Here is a 20,260-nt window from a genome sequence, read left to right on the forward strand (position 1 = left end):
GCTACGGCAGTTGCCCTTTGCTCACAGGTAGGGCTCAAATCACCCCAAGGACTCCAGTCCTATGCCTGCATCCTCCCCCCTCATTCTGGTGGGCACCACAGAGCACTGCCCAGCTGCAGAAGTCGCTCCACCCAGCATCCCAGCCACCTTCCCAAAGCGCTGCTGTACTGCCACAGAGCACTACATCTTCGTTCTGTCCCAGCAGTGAGCACTTCTGCCCTGTGACACAAATGCCCCTCACAGGGTGTCACCAGCTGTGACAACAGACAGGACCCACATCTGATGGTCAGAGGGAAGTGCTGACATCAGCTCTGCTGACTGACTGCTGTTCCACCCAGGGAACACAAACTCCAGCACCACGAGCATTCCCACAGCAGCCCACGTCACTGTCTGCAGCACAATGTGGGGGAGTGCAGAAAACCCTTTCTATTTCCAGCCCTTGGGTGAGGTGAGTGAAAATCACAGGGCTCACATGAAGCCAGCAGTGACCTCCCCGACACCATTACATCCTGCGACATGCACACCATAAGGGGACAGAGGGAAAGCAGTTGCTGGGGAATCCCACTGCGAGGTGACCTTACCAACAATATTTAGGGAAAATTAGGAGGAAGGCAAGGCACTGAACATGTTCCTTACACCAGTTGTTCTCTAGAACACCACCCACACACTGAGGTTTGGGACCTCCACAGCAGCACAGCACATGGTGAAGGCTGTCCCCCAGAGCTGCAGTGCTGCTGACTGACTGCGGATGATCACCCACAGCAAGGAGCACAGCAGGGTCCTCCGTAAGGTACTGCAGAAAGGCAGAATGAGGACTGCTCTGCAGAAGTGTCTGACTTGCTCTGAGCAGCAGCCCCAGAGAGCATCCATGTCAACAGAGCTGCATTTGGGTGAGCTGCCCTGGCTGGAAGGACTGACTGAGAACCAGTTGCTCCACAAATTCTCCAGCAGCAATCCAAGGAAGAAACGCCATTACATCTAAGTGTGAAATGCATTTCCTGGCTCAGACATGGCCAGCAACAGAACCATGGGCTGCTCACGTTCGTGGAGGAGCTCCCCAGGCAGGAACCCTTCGGCCCTGCTCAGACACCTGCTCGCTTTTCTCAGAAAATCAATTTGGTATCCCAGGATTTCTGCTTCCATTTCAACACACAAGCCTGAAAACTCCCAAAACAGCAACACAGATCAGCAAAGCCATTGCTCTATTTCTCTCTGCCCCGGGCCCCGCTCCCTGCAGCAGCCATCTCCATGCCCACCAACATGTGAGCTTTTTAAAACAGACAGAAAGAAGCAGGAAAATGGTGAGATCCTATGAACCTTGTGAACATTAACGAGCACATAGCTCACTCATTTGTGTTTCCTCCCAGTCTATGTAAGCACAGCAGGGTCCCTAGGTGGCACATGAGGCATCCACACAGACAGTTCACTTCACCTCTTCTCCAGCCTACATGCAGACCCACCACATTCTCTCCTGAGAAAAAGTCCCTTTCCCTTAACAGAGATGGAGCTCTCCCAAGCTTGGACTAAATGATGAGGTCCTGCAGTAGGAGGCAGGAAGAGGAATGACCAAGATGCTTTTCTGGGAAGAAAAAGAAGTAAGAGGAGAAAGCAGTCAATAGAGACAAGCCCAATTGCCTAGAAGGCTTCCAAGGATGGCAAAGCATCTCCTGGTCTGGGAGCTGTGGGCTGTCAGAGATGGGCACCTCCAACCCGTGGAGTTGACAGCAGATCAGAGCTGTGATTTAGCTCAGAGCCTGGCCCTCCAAGACAGTGTAGAGCCAGCCCCCTGGCCTGGAAGCAAGAGAATGGGAAGTGTGGGTCTGGAATGAAGTTCATATAGGAGAGCACAGCTGCGGGTGCCTGCGATCAGGGCAGGAGCTCTGCAGGCACTGGGCGCTGACACCGCTGCCGGGAGCAGCCCTGATTTTGGCACTGAAAGTGTTACATAGAACACGCCATAAAGTTCCTCTGAGGCTTTAATTTCTTTCCCCCCGATCTTCCTTTGATTTTTATTCCCTCCTTCCCTCTTGTCCTTTGAACTTTTAAAAAGGCACTTTGAAGACATGTCATAAAGCGGTTTCTTATTCACCATCTCCTCTTTGATGCTCGCGCTCCTCGGTATGAACTGCAGCCCCGCAGGATGTGGGACCCGAGGAGCCGAAAGCCGACACTGAGGAGACGGAGCAGGAAAGTAAAAGCATGGATGCAGTTTGTCAGTAACACTCCCAAGCCAGGCGTACAGCACAGCACACAGCAGCCATACCCCCATCCCCGCAGGGCCATGCAGGGCACAGCAGTGCTCAGGGCCAGGGCAGCTCCAACAGAAGGCAGTGGAGAAAAGACCCAGTCCCAGGGAGCAGGTAAGAGCTGCTTGCTGAGCAGTTTACCCCTAGCTCTTGTCCCTGCCTCTGACCTGGAGTCTTTAATTTGGCCTCTCCCCATATCAAAAGTGCAACACAGCCCAATTTGCTTGGATTGGCCAAAGGCAACTGTGCAGCCAAATTTAGTCATGCTGCAAAGGACTGGGCTCCAGCACAGAGTGTAGTGGTTCTGAAAAGGGCATCCAGATATTTTGAAGTCACTGCCAGGTACAAGATGGACTGTGTTAGTAACTCCGAGCATTGGGTTTTCTGTTTCAGTTCTGCACCATCTGCTTTTTAACAAACCCTGGTGCTCTCTTCCATAGCTTCATTTTGAAGGAGACGTCCCAAAAGCAGAGCTCAATGTCTGGGATAAAAACTTTATCGAGGTCTTAGCATGGCTTCCATCCTTAATGGATAGGACAAAGCAAATGAAAATAAGCAACCTCAGATCCAAAAATCAACTGGGGAAAAAGCTAAAGATGAGCCAATGTGGGCAAAAATAAAGATGTGATAGGTTTAAATCTTATGCACTCTAACCCCTGAATTGTAACCACCTCTTCAGACACTGAGGTACATCCCAGGTGGCTCTGCTTGGGACGGAGGTGCCCCCATGGGCTGTGCTGGGCAGGATGGAGACAAACTCCAGTGACCCACCCTCACCACACATGCCAAGAAGGATGGTACAAACATGATCTCTTTTACACAGTAGACATTATTTGTGCTTTGGGATTGGGATGGGAGGTTGTTGGATCTGTTTGGCAGAGAAACACCACAGTAAGAGTTACACACAGCCATATAATTCTGCATCCACAGCTCCTAATACTGACTTACTGCTGTGGGATGATACAGATTGGATATTTCCTGAACCAAGCAGACAGTGCAGCTCCGCTTGGCCAAAGTTACGATGAGCTGTGCATTGTGTTCACCAAACTGAGCCCCTTGCTGGAAGTCCCACCAGCAGGCACACAGAACAGCTGCCAGCAGAAGGAAGAGGATGCAGAGCACAGTGCCCAGCCAGCTCCTACCGCCTGGGAGCACCACTTTGTTCCAATTCCACTTTCCATACTGAACCATCTTTCTCCCATACCAAACAGCACAGCACTAAAGCCCAGCTTAGGAGATGTTTTTTCCCCTCCTGAGTTTTTCTCTGAATTAGAACCGGACATTTCTGCAGTGAAACTCTTTTTGCAGAGCTGACCTCCGTGGCACAAAGCCACTGATGAGAGCCTCTCAACTTTACTTAACCTCTGTGTAGAGAATCACATCAACTCACGGCAAGGGGACCTCTCAGCACCGGGGGAACAGATGTTTGGGCAGGAGGTACACCATGCTGAGTCCGTGGTGTTCACTGGGGGGGGCTGGGGCTGGTTTGAGTTTGGTTATTTTTAAAAGCTGCCCAGTAGTAGGAGTGATTCTGAAATAAGCAGAGCTACCCTGAAAACTGCTTGATGGGCTTTGCAAATATTGTTTTCTGGGTATGTTTTTCCTTTTTACCTGCAAGACTGATCTAGTGTGGCTGTGTGTGTGTGTGTTTTTGCTTGTTTTACTACAGCCAAACTTCTGTTCCCGGATCTAAATGCAGATACATCTGGAACAGGAAACTAATGCACTTCCAAACCTCAAATTTTTCACTTTAAACCTGAGATAAAGAGGAAACTTTGTTTTAAAGACAGATGTATCATAACGAAGGACAAATATATTTCCAGAGGGGCCAAACCACAGCACTCCTGAGAATCCACTACATCAAAGAACCAGCAAAATGTGAAGAGCCGCGAGGATTCCAGTGTGTGTGTACTGAGCTACCCCTGCTTCACACCCGGACAGATGCTTCCCATGCACAGCAAAAAACCGCAGTGTTACCGGGAGGTAAAGGCCTCAGATAACATTTGTACAGTGCTCTGACACAGAAAGCCCCAAATTCCCCTCTATGGCTGCAAAGTCTGACAAAGACATAATGGAAATCAGCTTCCGCCCGACAAAAATGTCGCTCTGGCACAAGGACAAGTCCGCAGAAACTTTCCAGCCTGCCCTCCAAGAGCAGCACTGCCATTTCCATTAAGCGGCTGAAAGCGCAGGAGGCATCCGGAACAGAAGTGCACTCCCAGCAAGAGCAGGCACGGCTCGGTGCTTGGAAGGCTCTGCAGAGCCATCCCAAGTCATCCCCTAACAGAAGCAGGGATATGCCTCTGCACATCGACAGCTCTGTGCCTTCCTACGGAGAGGAGCCCACATGGGGCCATTTGAGAGCACCTGTTTGGAGCTCTCTAGGGAACATCCATCAGAGGAGACTCCACACAGAGGTGGGCTGGAAGTCCTTGTAGCATCTGGAGCTATGGCAAGCTTGGGAAAGCTCAAATCCAGATCAGACATCTACAGTGAGAGAGCAGACCCCAAGTGCCAGTGGCACACCTCCCCAGGCAGGCAGGGGCAGCAGGAACAAGAACCATGCTCCACTCAACAGCCCAGAAGCACATTGAGCAGGAGCTCCCAATGCTGCCCAGCCCCACACAGCTCCCAGCTGCTACCAACAGCCATACATGTGCCCCAGACCTGAGGATGCAGCACATACCCCTGTTCACACATCACATTGAGCATCTCTCCTCTCCACCCTGATGGTGTGGATGTAGAAGTTACACTGCTGCTCATGCAGGGAAGTTATAAGAGAAGAGTAATTGATGTATGTTTGTCTGTGTTTTAATGAAGCTGTGCAGCTGAAAGCAGGCGAGGAGCCAATGCCACGTGACCACACAGTGCTCCTTGGACTCCTTTCAGGAATCTTCTCCAAAGGATCCAGCTGTCCCGTATGACATTTCTCCCCCAAGACTGAACTAATCAATGTCTGCTACCAGTTATCATGGTGGGAAGTGGAACAACGCATACTGGGAAGCTGCTGTACATCAACCACTCTGTTATAAATATGCTGGAGATACAGCTATACACAGTACTTTATTCCACCACTTATCTTCATGCAAGCAGAAAGGCTGCAAGCGATGAATGCCTGCTGCAGAGAGCTCTCCTAAGTGAGGTTACTGCATTCTTGACTTAAGCCCATTTTTCTGGTTTCCATGCAAACACCAATGAATCTTAAATGGGAGCATTCAGCCAGGGCCTTCCCGTTCAGACAAAGGCAGCATCTCTCCACATGGGGGTTACACCCATACATGGCAGAGGGATGAGCCCAATGGGTTTCCTCTGTCTCTCACATAGGACATCCCCCACTCACTGGAAGCTCACAACCCAGGTACACATGTCAGTCAGCACAGCCACAGGGCAGTTTCTGAATGCAGGACTATGAATGCCTGCACCTCTACACACACATACAGGTGTGTGCCCGCAACCAAAGACAACAGGAATGCAAATATGTTTTACGCCTAATTATGGAAAGTACTTTGGCAGGAGGACTGGAGGCACAAAGAGCTACTATTTGGGTTCCTCAGGCTGCCGCCTCTGTTCGGTACACAATCGACAATATTTAGACAGAACGGGCCAGTTCCTTCCTCACAAGGTAGCTTCCTGTGCCTGGCAGCCCTCGAGCAGGCTATAAAATGACCTTATGTTTAAGGACAGACTCAGATTAAATAAGCAAAGGGAAAATGCGCCCACTCGCTCTGCCGGCGGCTCTGCTGTTGTTTCACGGCGTGTTGGGGAGAAAAGGGAAGAAAACAGCAGTGCACAAAATAGAAGTTAGCATTAATCCCACGAGACTTTTCATTTGGGTTCTGCTTTCCTCACACCCTGCCCTGATCTGCTGCCCTTGGTCCAGCCTTTGTCACACATCACTTCAGAACGTCTGGCTCTGCAGTCAAATAGAGCTTTTCATTGACACTCAGATGCATGTGCAGTGATTCAAAAGCCTTCTTTTTACGTTTTATAGTGCTCCCGTCTGAATAAATTCATTTTAAGTGCCACTTTTTCATCCGTGGATTATGAAATGTTGGGACATCTGGATGCCACAGCCAGGTGCCAAAAGGTAACGCATTACCTGCTGCATGGGTCTGCCAAACACAGCAACCATCATAGAATCACTGAGGTTGGAAAAGGCCTCAAAGACTCCCAAGTCCAACCCCAGCCCACCTCTCCATGCCCACTGACCATGTTTCCCAGTGTTTCCACGCTCTGGAACACCTCCTGGGACAGGGACCCCCCCACACCCCTTGGCAGCTGTGCCAGTGCTGACTGCTGTTTGGAGGAGAAATTGTTCCTAATATCCAACTTGACCCTTCCCTGGTGCAACATGAGGCCATCGCCTCTCATCCTGTCGCTAATAATGACAACAAGGCTCTGCAGAGTTCCCAACCCCACAGCCCCCCAAGCACAAGCAGAGAGCAGCCCTGCACTCACAGCCACAGGCAGATGGGCAGCAGTGGGCTCTGCTCACGGGGCACTGGGCAAGAAGCCTGGAAAGCTGAGAGGCCATTGGTGCCAAAAAGTGGGACAGGGTTCAGTGGAAAAAAAAAAAATCACTAATATATTTTTCCTAGTCCACCCACCTTCCTGCTCCCCTCCAGAGCAGAACAACTGCATTACAGCAGGGGTTTGTCAAGCCAAGGCTGGAACTGCGTGGGGAAGGGAGAGCTCCTAACGCTCATCAGCTCAGAGCTGCTCCCATTGGGGCTGGTGCTCCACAGCACCACAGTGGGACACAAACAGCACGCTGCTGGGTCTCTGCCTCTTCTCTGCAAGAGTCTTTCAATACTGGTAAATGTGGATAGTGTTGCAAGCTAAACAAAAGCCATAAATGTGAATCTGGTAAGAGCAAGGACCATCAAAAAGTGGTTAACCCCACAGCTTATCCCCCCCTCCCCCCAGTTAAAATGGCAAGTACTTCCATCCTTAGAAGCAGTGGTCACAGAAGTGACTATCTTATCACAGAAGTGATTACTACCGTGTCTCAGAGCATGGAAGGCTGCAGGCCCAGAGCACAAAATGCTCCATGTGCAGCTAGCAGATCAGCAGCTCTGCCTGCAGTGTGACCACGCATCACCCTGTGCAACGTATCAGCAAGTTCAGCACCTTTGTAAAGGATGTGCCGGGCTTAAATTCTTGGTCACATACAGCCCCAGATCCAAAGGTATTGGTGTAAGCTTACTTCTTCCCATTCAGCATGCCTCAGGTTTGCTGCCTTGCTCTGTACCTCCTTAGCAGAATAGAGCAGGGCTCGGTTCATTCCATTCCCACAAGGCACCTCTGACAAACCACAAACTCCTGGCTGGGGAGGCGGCAGTGTGGGGCTCCTTCCTGCACAGCCCAACCCCTCACAGTAATGCAGGGACAGAAGCACTAGGTGGCAAAAAAAGCCAACAGGTCCTCGTTAGTCACACTCAGAAAGTGAGCGTTAAGGCATCCCCAAATCAACGGGTTGTTCAGCTCCAGCAGTGATGGACATCAGCAGCACTGCGCAGCTCTATGGGGTTCTGCTCCCCTTGGAAGAACTGAACCAAGAGCTCACAAATATAGAAAGCAGAGGGGGCAAAAGGGGTTAACCCCCCTGGCTGTTACTGAAAGATACACGTTCCTGCACATTACTTCCTTCCTGGTAATTGCAGTATAATAAAGCATCAAAATAAACAGTAATCCCCAAAAATGGCTAAAATGGGTCTGTATTCCAGATGAGAAACATCTGCAGCAGCAGATCAGCACATCTTCTCTTTTCCTGGGCAATTACTTGGACAGAACCATGCTCTCATAGGTAAAATTATTCTCCTGGCCTCTTTTATCACTTCATAAATCAGATCAGCATTTTTGGAGGGGAAGTAAGAATCAATGAAGCCCTTTGGATAAATGAGAGCAGAGGATCCCACAGTGCTGCTCAGGTGCTCGGTGTGGCCACTCCCATTCCTGGCTGTGTTCACTCAAATGGATGGGGGAGAAAATCCCTCAAAGCCTTTAAACTTTAAAACAAGAGCATAATTTTTCCCTGTACCCAAAGGAGTAGGAGAAGGGTAAGATTAGAGCAGTGCATTAACTGTCTGACTGTTACCAGAGAATAAACAAAGACCGTCTCGTTAATTTTGGAACCGCTACTGCCAATTACGAAGGCATTGTGTTTGCCATACACATTGATTAGAAAAGCTGTTTATTTGAACTAATAAGCAGAAAATGAGCTGAAATTGTCTTTTCTTTATTTTTAATATGATAAATGGAATCGGCTACAAGTACATCTGTTCTGAGCCTCTTTCCCACAATATGTTCTGCCTGAAAAACGCTCCCCTCTATACCAACATCTCAAATGAATAATTGTCCCCAAAGTATCACCTACAAAGCATACAGTGGTGTGTGGTTCGATCCTTCTTCTGCATTTAATCCATCATCTGAACCAAACCACTCTGCAGAGAGGAGAAAACAGGCTGCCATATCTACCAGCCAATGGTGGGACCTGAACCCAGCCTTGGAGACACCCCTTGGCACACTGGCATGGCCCAGGCAGGTGGGCTCATGCTGTCCAGGGCTGTCCAGGGCTGCTGGGCTGGTAGCGACCCACAGACCCCCACCTCCCAAGGGCTGCGTCACTGCATCACGGCAGCTCAGAACTCTCAGATTCAGCAGCTGGTGTCAGAAACCATCCCATGCACCAGCAGGGAGGAGCCAGAGGTCCACACTCAGTGCTTTATTTTAACCTCAGAACTATTTTTCCTCTCCTTCAAAGATTTTTTTCAGAGAATTTTGTTGTTGAGCAGCTTTAACTCTCAGAGCTTCCTCCCAGCAGGAGAAGCCCCAGGACATTCTAAGCAGCAATACACATACAGACTGCTTCTGGTTTAGAAAAGATCTCCAAAAGGTAAGAAACAAAACAAAACAGCAACAGACAAATGAGAGGCCATGCACCCACCTGCGCCGTGCAGCAGCCCCATCCAGCAGTGATGCCTCATCACTCCAGGCTCTCCTGCTGTGCTCAGCCAGGGCAGCTGCAAGCAGAGGGGGAGAAATGCCAGCAGATATCCAGCATCTTACTTTAGGCTGTGGGAAATCATTCTTGATTGTGTTTGGTGGTGTTTTTAGGGCAGCTGCGGTAAAGTTTCTGCATAAAGGAAAAGCAAAGAGCTGAAGGGTCCTCCCCGGGCTTTGATCCTCCCTGCGGAGAGCAAACCATGAAGTGTTTGTTAAAATCCTAATCCGATTTAAAGCTGCTTTTGACAGTGTTGGGGAAGGAAGTGGCTGCTGCCGGTGCCCTGCCAGCCGGGGCTGCTACAGCCACGCTGCACTGCCTGCAAAAAGCAGCGGCCCCTGCACAGCTCAGGATAAAATCCCCACCAGAGACAGCTCGTCCAAATGGGCTGCAAATGGGGGTCTTTCTTTAGAGGCACTCTTTTTCTCCCTGCAGCATAGATTCCTTTCCCAACAGAGGCAGTGCCCCAGACTCCGACCAATTACCAGCTCAGGAGGTATCAGAGCTCTGTGCAGCCCCCTTGGTACCAAAGCTCCCACCTGCAGGTTTCATGGGAGCAAGGAGGCTGCATGTAAATCCATTTATTTCTACTTTATTTTTAAAATATTGTTTCAAAGGGAATCAGCATCAACAAATCCACGTAGAAGTGGTACAGCTACATACTGATATTCTGAGTGAATAGCCCATTATTTGGGCACAACAAAATCCTCTGACAGCCCCCCATGTCCCTCCCTCACACAGCAGGAAAAGGCAGCAGTGACATCACATTCTGGCTGCAGAGGTGTTCCACAGAGTTGATGAAGGAGCAGCCACGGGCCCAGCTGCACCTGTCCCTTGCTGAACCATAGAATCATTCAGGTTGGAAAAGACCTCTCAGATGCCCAGCCTCAGCCCCAGCCCACCATGCCCCCTGACCACATCCCCCAGTGCCACATCTCCACAGTTCTGGAACACCTCCCAGGATGGCAACATCCCCTGGGGGCAGACCTGTGCCAGTGCTGACCACTCTTTAGAGAATGTATTCAACCTGAACATCCCCTGGTGCAACTTAGGGCTGTTATCACTCATACTACTGCTGTTACCTGAGAGAAGAAGCTGATCCCCACCATGCTAGAGTAATTTAAATGTACAACAACAACAACAACAAAAGCATCAAAACAGGTACATACTGCCCTGGCAGCCCATGCTGCTCCCATCCATCTGAGGTAGCCAGGACAGTCACCCATGGTCTCTCTCCACAGATTGTTACACATCACCCATAACTTCCTTATGTCAGTACCTCAGCACTCACTGGCCTTGTTTTACTGTCAGTAAAGAGCATCAGTCTTTGTTGGGGGATGACACAGAAGCACAGCAAGCACAGGCCAACCTGCAGCCCAGAGGGCAGCCCCAACTGCAGCACCCACAGCAGGGCAGCCCCGACTGCATAGCATTCCAAGGGGAAAACACAGGAACTCAAGAGATTTAAGCTCTTGACATCTGGATTCTGTCACTGTAACAGAATAAAACAAAGCCGAGATCCAACCTTCTTTGGTCAAGCGTGGATCAGAAGATGAACTCGCACATTTCCACTTGGTGGGCCATTATTTTCAATACATACAATCCCCCAAGCGATTCTCAGGAGCATAGACTGCAGCATGAAAACCAAGGCCAAGCAGATTGGGATGGGGAACATGTTGGTAATAGGGAGGATTTCGGAAGAGCTTCCTTGGCTGGAGCCGATAAGCAGAAGTTTTGCCTTGGAAACGCTCATAAATCCCAGATCCAGGAAAGCTTAAGAGAATCAATGTGGTCATTCACACAGCAAGAGCAGACTGCGTGCTTTGGGACGCAGGTGTCAGCGCTGGGGAGATCGGATAGCACAGCTCTTCGGGGAAAAAATGCTCCTCTGTGAGCCAGCGTACATTCAGCCATGGCTGCTGCCCTCCTGTTATTGGATCCCAGCATCAAATGTGGTCTGAGGGAAAGTTTCAGCCCAACAATTAATGACTTCATATTTTGCAGAAAATTTCAGGAGGCGGCAGGAAAGACAACACGAGGAACTCCCCAGCTGTTCCAAGAGCAACTTTCAAAGAGCAAAATGACCTTTACTTCAGTAGAATGTGCTTATGTAGCAAGAATGTTACATTTTTTCAAGTGATCCCTTTTCAAACAATTAAAATTCACACCCACAGCACATGCAAGTACGCAAGTCAAAAGTCTCTGCTTTACATCATACGCAGCACTTTTAAATGACATCTCCTTTTTCCAGGGTGGAAAATCACAGTCAGCATTTGTATATAAATATTATTACACAGCTTGAATGTACAAGCCAGGAAACAGAGTGCTGCATGACAACGTGCTAAAAATTCCTCACTGCATTTTTTTATGTTAAGAAACCAGCAGTGTTTGTACAGTAATTCCATTGTCACGCACAGCCTTCTGCTCACAGCCACAGAACCAACACCCCGTCCTGAAGGTGAATCCACCTTTATATAAGGGCACGTAGGAAATCCTCTCCTCCTCCTGTGGCAGTGATGCACTGCTCCCCCAAAGCGTACAGTAAACCCCTGACTATTCGCTCTGACTGTCTCCAAACAGGACTGCTTGGGGTGTTGTTGACATGCATTCTCTTTGAAGTAAACCACCTTAATAACAAAAGTGGGTTTTATTGGGCTTTCAACAACCACAATATTCTTTCACAGCCTATGAGTGACTGATGGGGTCAGTGGCCAGGACTTGGCTTTTATTTGGACTAAGATGAAGCATGGGATTGGTTGACCATGCAGTAACTTGTTCCAGTCCACTGGGTTTCCTTCTGGGAGATTTTACCTTCATATTCAAAGAGACAGAAGTGTAACAGTCCTGGGCCTTTGCATCTCCAGCCAACAAAGGGAATAATCCAAAACTGAAGTCTCCAGCCATCAATTCTTTGAATCCTAATCCTCCCATATCAAGCGGTGAACTCTTTGCTACTTTGCTGAACACTGAAAGGTTGGAGCTAACTCAATAGCCTTGGAAGTAGACTTAGCTTCTCTGCTGAAAAGCAGTGGTCTCAGATTGAACCGAACTTCCACAGCTCCTGTAACCCAGAGCCAACAAGACCTTACTTTGTATATCAGCTTTTCTTCTTGTTCCCCACTCCTCAAGCATTTTCCGTCTGTCACGCAGATCTGAAAAGCTCTTATAGCTCGCTGTGCACCAAAGCTCATGTTGTGAGACATGCATCAGGACTTCAGTGTACTTTCCCTCAGAGGAGCTTCACCATTACGTTCCATCACTCTTGAAATTCAGCCTATTTTTTTGTCCACACACATTATTAAGTTTTTGTGTCCTTATTGGGTTTTCCTGTAGGGTCAGTGAATGAATTTCTCCTTAATTTGTTCCCTCCACTCCCGTGGACACCTCAGCCCAACAAAGTCCCTCACAACAGATGTGTGTCAGCTCACCGGGGCACAGCAGCAGCACAGTAAGACTGGCACACCTCCACAGCCCCACAGAACAGAAGGCTAAGGGGGGACAGAAGCAAAGGCTGCCGCAGCTGAGATGAATCCATCACATGCATTAGACAGTGGGAGCTAAATGAGATGCAGCAGTGCAGAGCTGCAGCAGAGGACAGGTTTGAGATATAGGGAAATGTTTGTACCTGCTAAGAATGATTTGGCATTGAGCTCAGGTTGGATATTAAGAAACATTTCTTCCCCAAAAGAGTGGTCAGCACAGGCACAGCTGCCCAGGGGGTGGGCAGTCACCATCCTGGAGCTGCTTCAGAACATGGGGATGTGGCACTGGGGGACAGTGGGGTCAGTGGGCACAGTGGGGTGGGCTGGGGTTGGTCCTGGGGATCTGAGGGGTCTTTTCCAACCTGAATGATTCTGTGGTTCTATGAACAGAAACAAAATTATCAGGGACCGCCACCAATAGGGCACCAAAGGCTGCTCTAGAAGCACAGATGCTCATAATGGCTTCAAAAGACAGCAGCATGAAGGGACATGTGCGGATGCAGCACTCAGCAAACCATGGCTTCAGCATCTGCCTGCTCACCTCATCACACCAACAGCCCCAAGCCTTCTCCTTTCTGCACATCCTCCTCCAAACCTTAATGTCAATATAACATTCAAAGAGTCAGCAGTTTTCTTTGGCAAGGAGGTACAAGGCTGACCACTTCCTACCTCCAAATGGCCCCAGCTTCTACCACAGCTCCACGCGGCGCGCTCCGTTCGCATTTCTCAGAGCACAAAGGAGCTCCTGAGCCCCATTCCTTCCCCAGTCCACCACAGATCTACATGGTGCTGCCCAGCCTCTGCTCCTCAAGGTCAGGAAAACAGGGCATGCAAAAAGTGAGCTAATATTCATTTCCAGTGCTTATCTGCCTCTGTTTGTGAGCAAGGAGGACTGATTGCTGCACACAGGAAATGCATCACCTGACACCCCAATGCCCAGACTGCCCATCCTGAGGCTCCAGCATCAGCAACATTACTGCTCTCAAGGAAAAGAACTCTGAGGAAAGCCAGGAATGGGGAGAAAAAAGAGCACAAAGGCATCCAAAAAATCTCATAAGCAGCAAAGCATGAATGAAAAGCTTCCTGAAATCTCTTAAAGGCAAATCATTAAACACTTACTTTTCTTCCTGTTGTTAAGGTTCCATGTTACCGCACCATCCACCGGGCAGAGCTGCAGCAGCTGGGGGTATTCACAGCATTAGGGCTGCTTGCTTAAAAGGGGGGAAAAAGTAAATGAATGTAAATCCTGCAAAAGGTAACAGGTTAAGCCCATGGAGAAATGTCAGTTTTTTAGCATTAAACAAATCCTTGAAGCCATGCACTTTTCCAGTCTGTAAGTTTTTAATAAGCTGGGTATTTTCAAAGCTGGAAAAGGAAGAAATTAGTCTAGGAAATACTAAAGTGATAGAATATGGTAATTACATACAAGGATGCTACTCTGTAATGCCCAGCAGCACTCCAGAGTGGGACAGGTGGGCTCCATCACTCCCATTGCAGTGCCCAGCACAGAATGGGCAGTGATGGAGCAGTGCAGGGGACACAGAGCTACCCCATAGCACAGCTGCTTTAGGAGCTGCACACTTCAGCTGCTTCCTTCCACAATGAGGGCAGCTTTGGAAAAATCACACCTGGAGTTCAGTCAGGGCTGTAAATCATTAACAGCTGCTATGAGATATCTGCATGCATCGAGTCAGAAAGTGGAAAATGATGACATAGGGATGTAAATAGGGGCCATATCAAACTGCGTCCATGTCAGAGGGAGGAAGGAGCTGTGGTTAAGATACGCAGTTATCACTGACCCCATGAATACAGCTAAGAGCTTTTACTCTACAGTAAAAGTACAGTAAAAGCTTTTACTGTACAATAAATTTTAAACTTTAACCTTAGAAACAACAGGAACTGCTTAGCAGAAACACTGTTACTACCACAGCAGTTAAGTTGTAGCTAAAAGGCTATAATGTTTACGCCTCTGAATGATCAGCACCCTGGTCTGTATCAGGTAGGATGCATTAACCTTTTTCCTGTCAAAATAAAGGTGAATTTGCTGCTTGCTTTTGATCCATCCATTGTAATATATGTGTAAAAACTGGGCAATATTGAAGTGCTTGCTTTGCTGCTCATTAACGGCATCATTTCTAAACGGAGCCTCGTGGGGAAAGTTGTGCATGATTTGAGGAAGGAGGGACAGCTTTCTGCTCCATGTGGGTCCAAGCACAGCACGGGGCACAGGCAGGAGGAAGCAAGCTGTCAGGGTACCCACTAACAAGGGGCTCTCCTCAGGGACCAGTGCTGGAGAGCTGCAAACAATCCCAGTACTGGATTTTCCAGGATAACAGTGCCCTGCTATAGCACAAAGGACACCACAAGGTTCTGTAGCACTGCTCTATAGTCACAGCAGCTTTTAATGCCAGTATTTTTCCACAATGTTGCTTTGTTTGTCAGGTAACACAGTTTCCTCTGTATGAAAATTCATTTTCTTAGTCATGAATAAACAGCCAGGTTTTGGAGAAAGAGACGCCTGCAGGTAACAGGCAGAGAGCTGCAGGTGTTCCCTTCCTTGCACTTACACACTCAGATAGCCCAGCTGTCCCAGGGACACTGCCCCACTCAGCTCAGCCCTCAGCACAGTGCCACAGCTCCTGGGAGTACAGGGACGATGGGAACAGCAATGCTTCCACTGCCCTGAACATAGGTTTGCATTTGTTCATTCTGTTGCTAAAAAAGCTCCAGTCACATGGGAACGCCTGGGAATGCAGCCCAGGAATTTTGTTTGTAAGCAGAACTGTATTTCTGGAGATTACTGACCTGAACTGTAAATAAATATTCTGAAAAATATTAGAAAGGTTCACAATTCTCAGTCCTTGAGATCATCTATTCAATCCCAAACAGTTGGCAGCGCTCCCCATGGGCCCTCATCCATCTCCCTGCAGGTAAATAGCCTCAGCCCCCAGCACTGCTACTGAGCAGATCCAGTATTGTGTCCAGAGCCTGTGATGGGAAAAATCCATACCTAAGATTTCCAGAGTCTCTGCCTGATAATGCACTTTGTTGCTCTGCCAGTTGGACAGTGGCAAAGATCACAGCAGCTTCAGCAGAGGATCCTGTTTGTTCATTACTGCCAGCCCCTACCTTCCTCTCCACCTCTACCCGTGCAAACTACATCTATGCACGGTCACGAATCTAAAAACCTTTATTCCTGTAAGGCACCAACCTCTGCATTTGCATTTACCTCAATGGAACTTTTCTTCTCAGTGAATTACAAATGCCTCTGCTCCACTGAGGTCAGATCTTGAGACCGAGAGAAAGCATCACCCAGGCTGCCATCCTCCAGGAAAGGAAACGAATCAGCAAACATTTTCAAACCGGCAACGTTTTGAAAAGCAAATGCAAAGACAGCATGCTCAGCTGGAATGGAGGATGCCAGGCAAGTCAGGTACAAGTGCAAAAACTAAAGGATTGTAATACCTGATCCTGCAGAAAACATGCATACGTCAGGCTTGCAACCCAATAATCCTGGTGCTGCAACTGGGAAGTGTACTGCAGCACTGGCAGCTAACTGCACGTCTGTAGATTGGAGTTCTGTCGCTTGAATGCTGGGCAGTTACATGTTTTGAGGCTTACAGGTCACACAACACCTGCTCAGCTCCATGGAGACTCATAGCTCTCATTTTATGTTTTATGAATTTTTATCCTATTTTGCTGAGCTCATGGTTTAGTTAATGGCACAGCTTCTGTTACTACAATTGTTCATAAACACTAAATTATTCATGTGCAACCAGGTCAATAGATATTAAAAGCTGAAGCAAATTACAAAACAGAAGTCAATGGTGAACTACTGCAGAAAGCAAAGTGCTGGTGCAGTGTTTCCATCCCAAAGACAGCTCTCATAGGCTGCCACAAGCCAGCTGCCAGCAGTGGGAACCACCTGAAAGCACCAGCAAGAGGACATGCCTTGGAAATACAGAGTGCCTCAGGAGCCCCCCAGTGTCCCCAGCCTGGCCTGTGGCTTTCTGTCCCTTTGTCTCAGATGGTGCCTTCCTCTTCTGAGCACAACCTCCCAGCTCACCCTACAGGTGTGTGCTGCACAGAACTTTGTCTGGGTTTGCTTCTTGTTTGTTTGCTTGCAAACTTCTCCTGAGGAATTGGCACAAAAGTGCACACAACAGACTGTGGCTGCAGCACTGGTTCAGGACTGAAGAGCATCCCCAGACCAGACTGGGACATCCTCATTGGTTGTGAGCCCATGCCATGCAGCAGCAGTTACTTTCATTCCTTGTTCTAGAGCTCAGAAATAAAACCCAGTGCCTCCACAGCCAGGTAAAGCCACAGAGCAAAACTGCCAGGGAAGGAAGGAAGCAGAGCACAGTCAGTGTTAATTATGCAAAATAAGATACGACTTCAAGGATGTGAGTAATGTCTGGGTACAGACAACAGGTGCCTGATAGGGCAGCAGGAAGCACGGAGCTTTCATCTGCGCTGCAGCAGCGGACAGCTGAGATAGCAGCTCATGTCACTGAGATAATGACATTTAGTCACCTCCGGGGCGGACTGCAAAGTCTGTGGAGGAGTTTGGAGCAGGGGGGACACTGCTGCCTCATATCAGCAAGTCAGACTTTGGGCAGCAGCTGTACAAAGAGGTGTTTTAAAGCAAGATAGAGCCCAGCACCACTCCTCCCTATTGTATTATTGTGAGAATGGGTCTGGCACCGCCCCTCACCCACAGCAATACAAGGTCTGCTCCAACCATTCCTTCCTGGGTTGCACAGGGGAGCTCATAGAAGCAGTAACTCCCAATGGAGCAGCTCCACACCAGCAGTGCTCAGCCCACACTCTTCTGCCACCTGCTTTGTGGCACTTGGGTTCAGCATCTCAGCACAGCCCCAGTTCAGGCTACAGCAAGCAGGGTCACATGCTAACTGTCAACACAGCAGTCACCATTTTGCCAACATAGTTACCATTCCCATTTATCTCCAGGTATCACAGACCAGGCCTGTAACTGCTGTCAGCAATGCAATAGAGGAGTGCTCTCATAGTAACCATCACACAAATTATCTGACATAACAAATACTTGACACAACACATCAGCAAACACATCCCAGTTTTTTCCTACTCTCCCTACAGCTAAGATCCTCGCAGGATCAAACCCATCAGAAACACATTGTGCTGCCCTGGATGGAATTTGCAGTAGTGCATTTCTATGCTTGGGAAACACCATCTCAGTGGATTAAAAGACAAATGGCATCATCTGGGTTCTCCAAACCATTTCTAGGAGCCAGGTGATAAAGAACTGAAATTCCCTTTTCTCCCTGTAGTAGGAAATTTTAATCAACAGTTTCCATTCTTAGAACATACACAAAAGTGGTTAAGTGAATAATGAGAAGGGGAAAATTCTCCTCCCTGTGTTACCAACAGGTGGCAAAACCACCCATTAGGGCACCCTCTGCTTTCAAGAGGAGGAGCCAGATTTAAAATCTTCTCTTTGGGAATGATTTGAATCCAATTCTGTAAGCAAATTAAAACTTAAAAGTATCAGTATGGATAAAGAATTAACTCCTTCTGCACACAGGAGCACAGCTGGTGTGCTACCTTCCCATTAGGGAGCCTCTCCAAGGTTAGCATGAAGAGCACAGCCTTAAAAACAGGGTGGTTGCGTGCACACGGGCAGACTGCAGCGTGTAAAGGTATCACAAGGCTGTAGTTCTACTGCTGGGGCTTCTGTCAAGAGCTTACAGGGCTCTGCCTATAATCACTGTGCAATTACAGCACTGCCTGCTTTGCTGCTATGTAGTGGTTTACAGTTGGCATCTATGCAGTTTGAGTCTCACGGGGAAATGATTACTGCAACGGAGATCTTCCCTCACATTCACTGTACTAATCCCTCTGCAACAGAGAAATCAGCATTCATACAAAAAAGCTTCCAGTTCAGGGATGTTTGGCTCTCACATTGCTACAGCATTACTGCACATCTGCAGAATTCAGTTCGATACTCACACAGATACAAGTGCTGAAAAGCACAGTGAGAAATCAGGGCAGATTGTTGCTTAGGCATTTGGGCCTCTCATCTTTGAGCTGGCTTCATTCAGCAAAAGGTTTATTGAGGGAATTCTAACTCCCTCCAATTATATTTTGAAGGTTCCCCCCTCCAAAAAGTGTATTTCCTTGCTAATTTTCAAAACCAGACAGAATTCCTGTCTGCACATTGTAAGGCCTACCAATAACAAAATAACATCACGAACAACCATATTCTCTTACTCTTAAGAGAAAGAATCAATCGTGTGTGTTTGAAGTCAGTAGTATTTTGAGGATGGCTCAGATAATTCTTTAGAGATTCTCTTTCTTCTGTCCTTTCCTTGTCAAACTGCATCTGCTCACGACCCACAGCTGCTGCTCCCACTCGGAATGATCTCTGCCCTCAGAGACAAACACGTACGCAATCAAACGATTGGTCTTTGAGAGCACACTTCCGTAGGGAGAAACCTTCCCAGGAGGCGTATCTGCAGTAAGGGGCAGAGCTCACACCGGCAGCGGCTGAACGCGGACCTTCCCTCACTGCTGCGTGAGCTATTAAATGTATGCTGTAAAATGACAGAGGTTTGTATGTTGAATTTTACTCTTCCCACATATTAAAAGTACGTCATTATTCCTCGTGCCTTTTCCCTGTAAAAGCAATGTGCTCCTGAGGGAACAAAACCCAGCTCGGGGCCATTCTGCACCACCTGAGTATTGAAGGGGGTCTCCATTTGCTAAACAGGGTCTGAAGCACATAAGAGCAGAGAGCGCAGAGTCAGGGCCAGTTTTGCAGGGGAGCCCCACACCTACCAGCAAGCAGCTATTGTTTGTTGAAGACCATTTGAAAACCTGAACCGGGGGCTGCCTTATGCTGCACCCAGCGGGGCTGACAGCGGCCTCGGCAAGGAAACAGCTGCAGAGCTGAGAGCAGCACCGTAACGCCTGCCTCTCTTCCATCGGGCTGCACCTCATCTCGGCGGCTCGGTGCGAACCGCACAGCTCTACACTTCACTTTCTCAAAGGGGAAGATCTATGAAATTAATCCACACGCCACATACGTAACGCAAACGTAGCTTCAGCTTTTTCTTGCTTTTGCACATCGATGTTGCCAGCACAGCACGCAAGCTGCTATGCGTGAGCAGAAGGAGGTGCGTGCGGAGCACCACCGCAATGGGCCCGCAGCCCCGGCTGCTCCAGCCCCGCTCCATGCCCAGAGGTACGGGGGTGCCGGGGACGCCACCGCTCCACCGCTCCACCCCCCCCTTCCCCTCCGTGAGCCGCCGTTACCTTCAGGCCGGGCGGAGGGCGCGGTACGTGCGCAGCTGTCACCGCCTGCCCTCCATTCACAGAAATAAATAAACAAAGCGGGGGAGGGGGACACGCAAACAGCGAGCGAGAGCCGGATCCGTCCTCCGCGGCTCGCAGCCAGTCTTTCTCCAGCCCCCCATTCATAAAAGAGAGCCGAGCATGCGCCGTGGCGCCTCGGTGCCCACCCATTCATAGAGTAGGGAGGCTGCGCC

At 48.9% G+C, this 20,260-nt stretch overlaps 1 long non-coding RNA gene across 1 annotated transcript in view; it reads right to left on the minus strand.

Moving 5' to 3' along the window:
* Positions 1 to 20,211, minus strand: part of LOC140258240 (uncharacterized) — a 25,932-nt gene extending 5,721 nt beyond the window's left edge. The window contains exons 1-3 of the long non-coding RNA XR_011905213.1: positions 20,028 to 20,211; positions 13,851 to 13,942; positions 9,193 to 9,435 (exon numbers count right to left, since the gene is read on the minus strand). This is a non-coding gene — a long non-coding RNA (uncharacterized lncRNA). The remainder of the gene's footprint in view (positions 1 to 9,192; positions 9,436 to 13,850; positions 13,943 to 20,027) is intronic.
* Positions 20,212 to 20,260: the final 49 nt, after the last annotated feature.

Source organism: Excalfactoria chinensis, chromosome 13 (assembly GCF_039878825.1).
Source record: "Excalfactoria chinensis isolate bCotChi1 chromosome 13, bCotChi1.hap2, whole genome shotgun sequence".
Lineage (NCBI taxonomy): Eukaryota > Metazoa > Chordata > Aves > Galliformes > Phasianidae > Excalfactoria > Excalfactoria chinensis.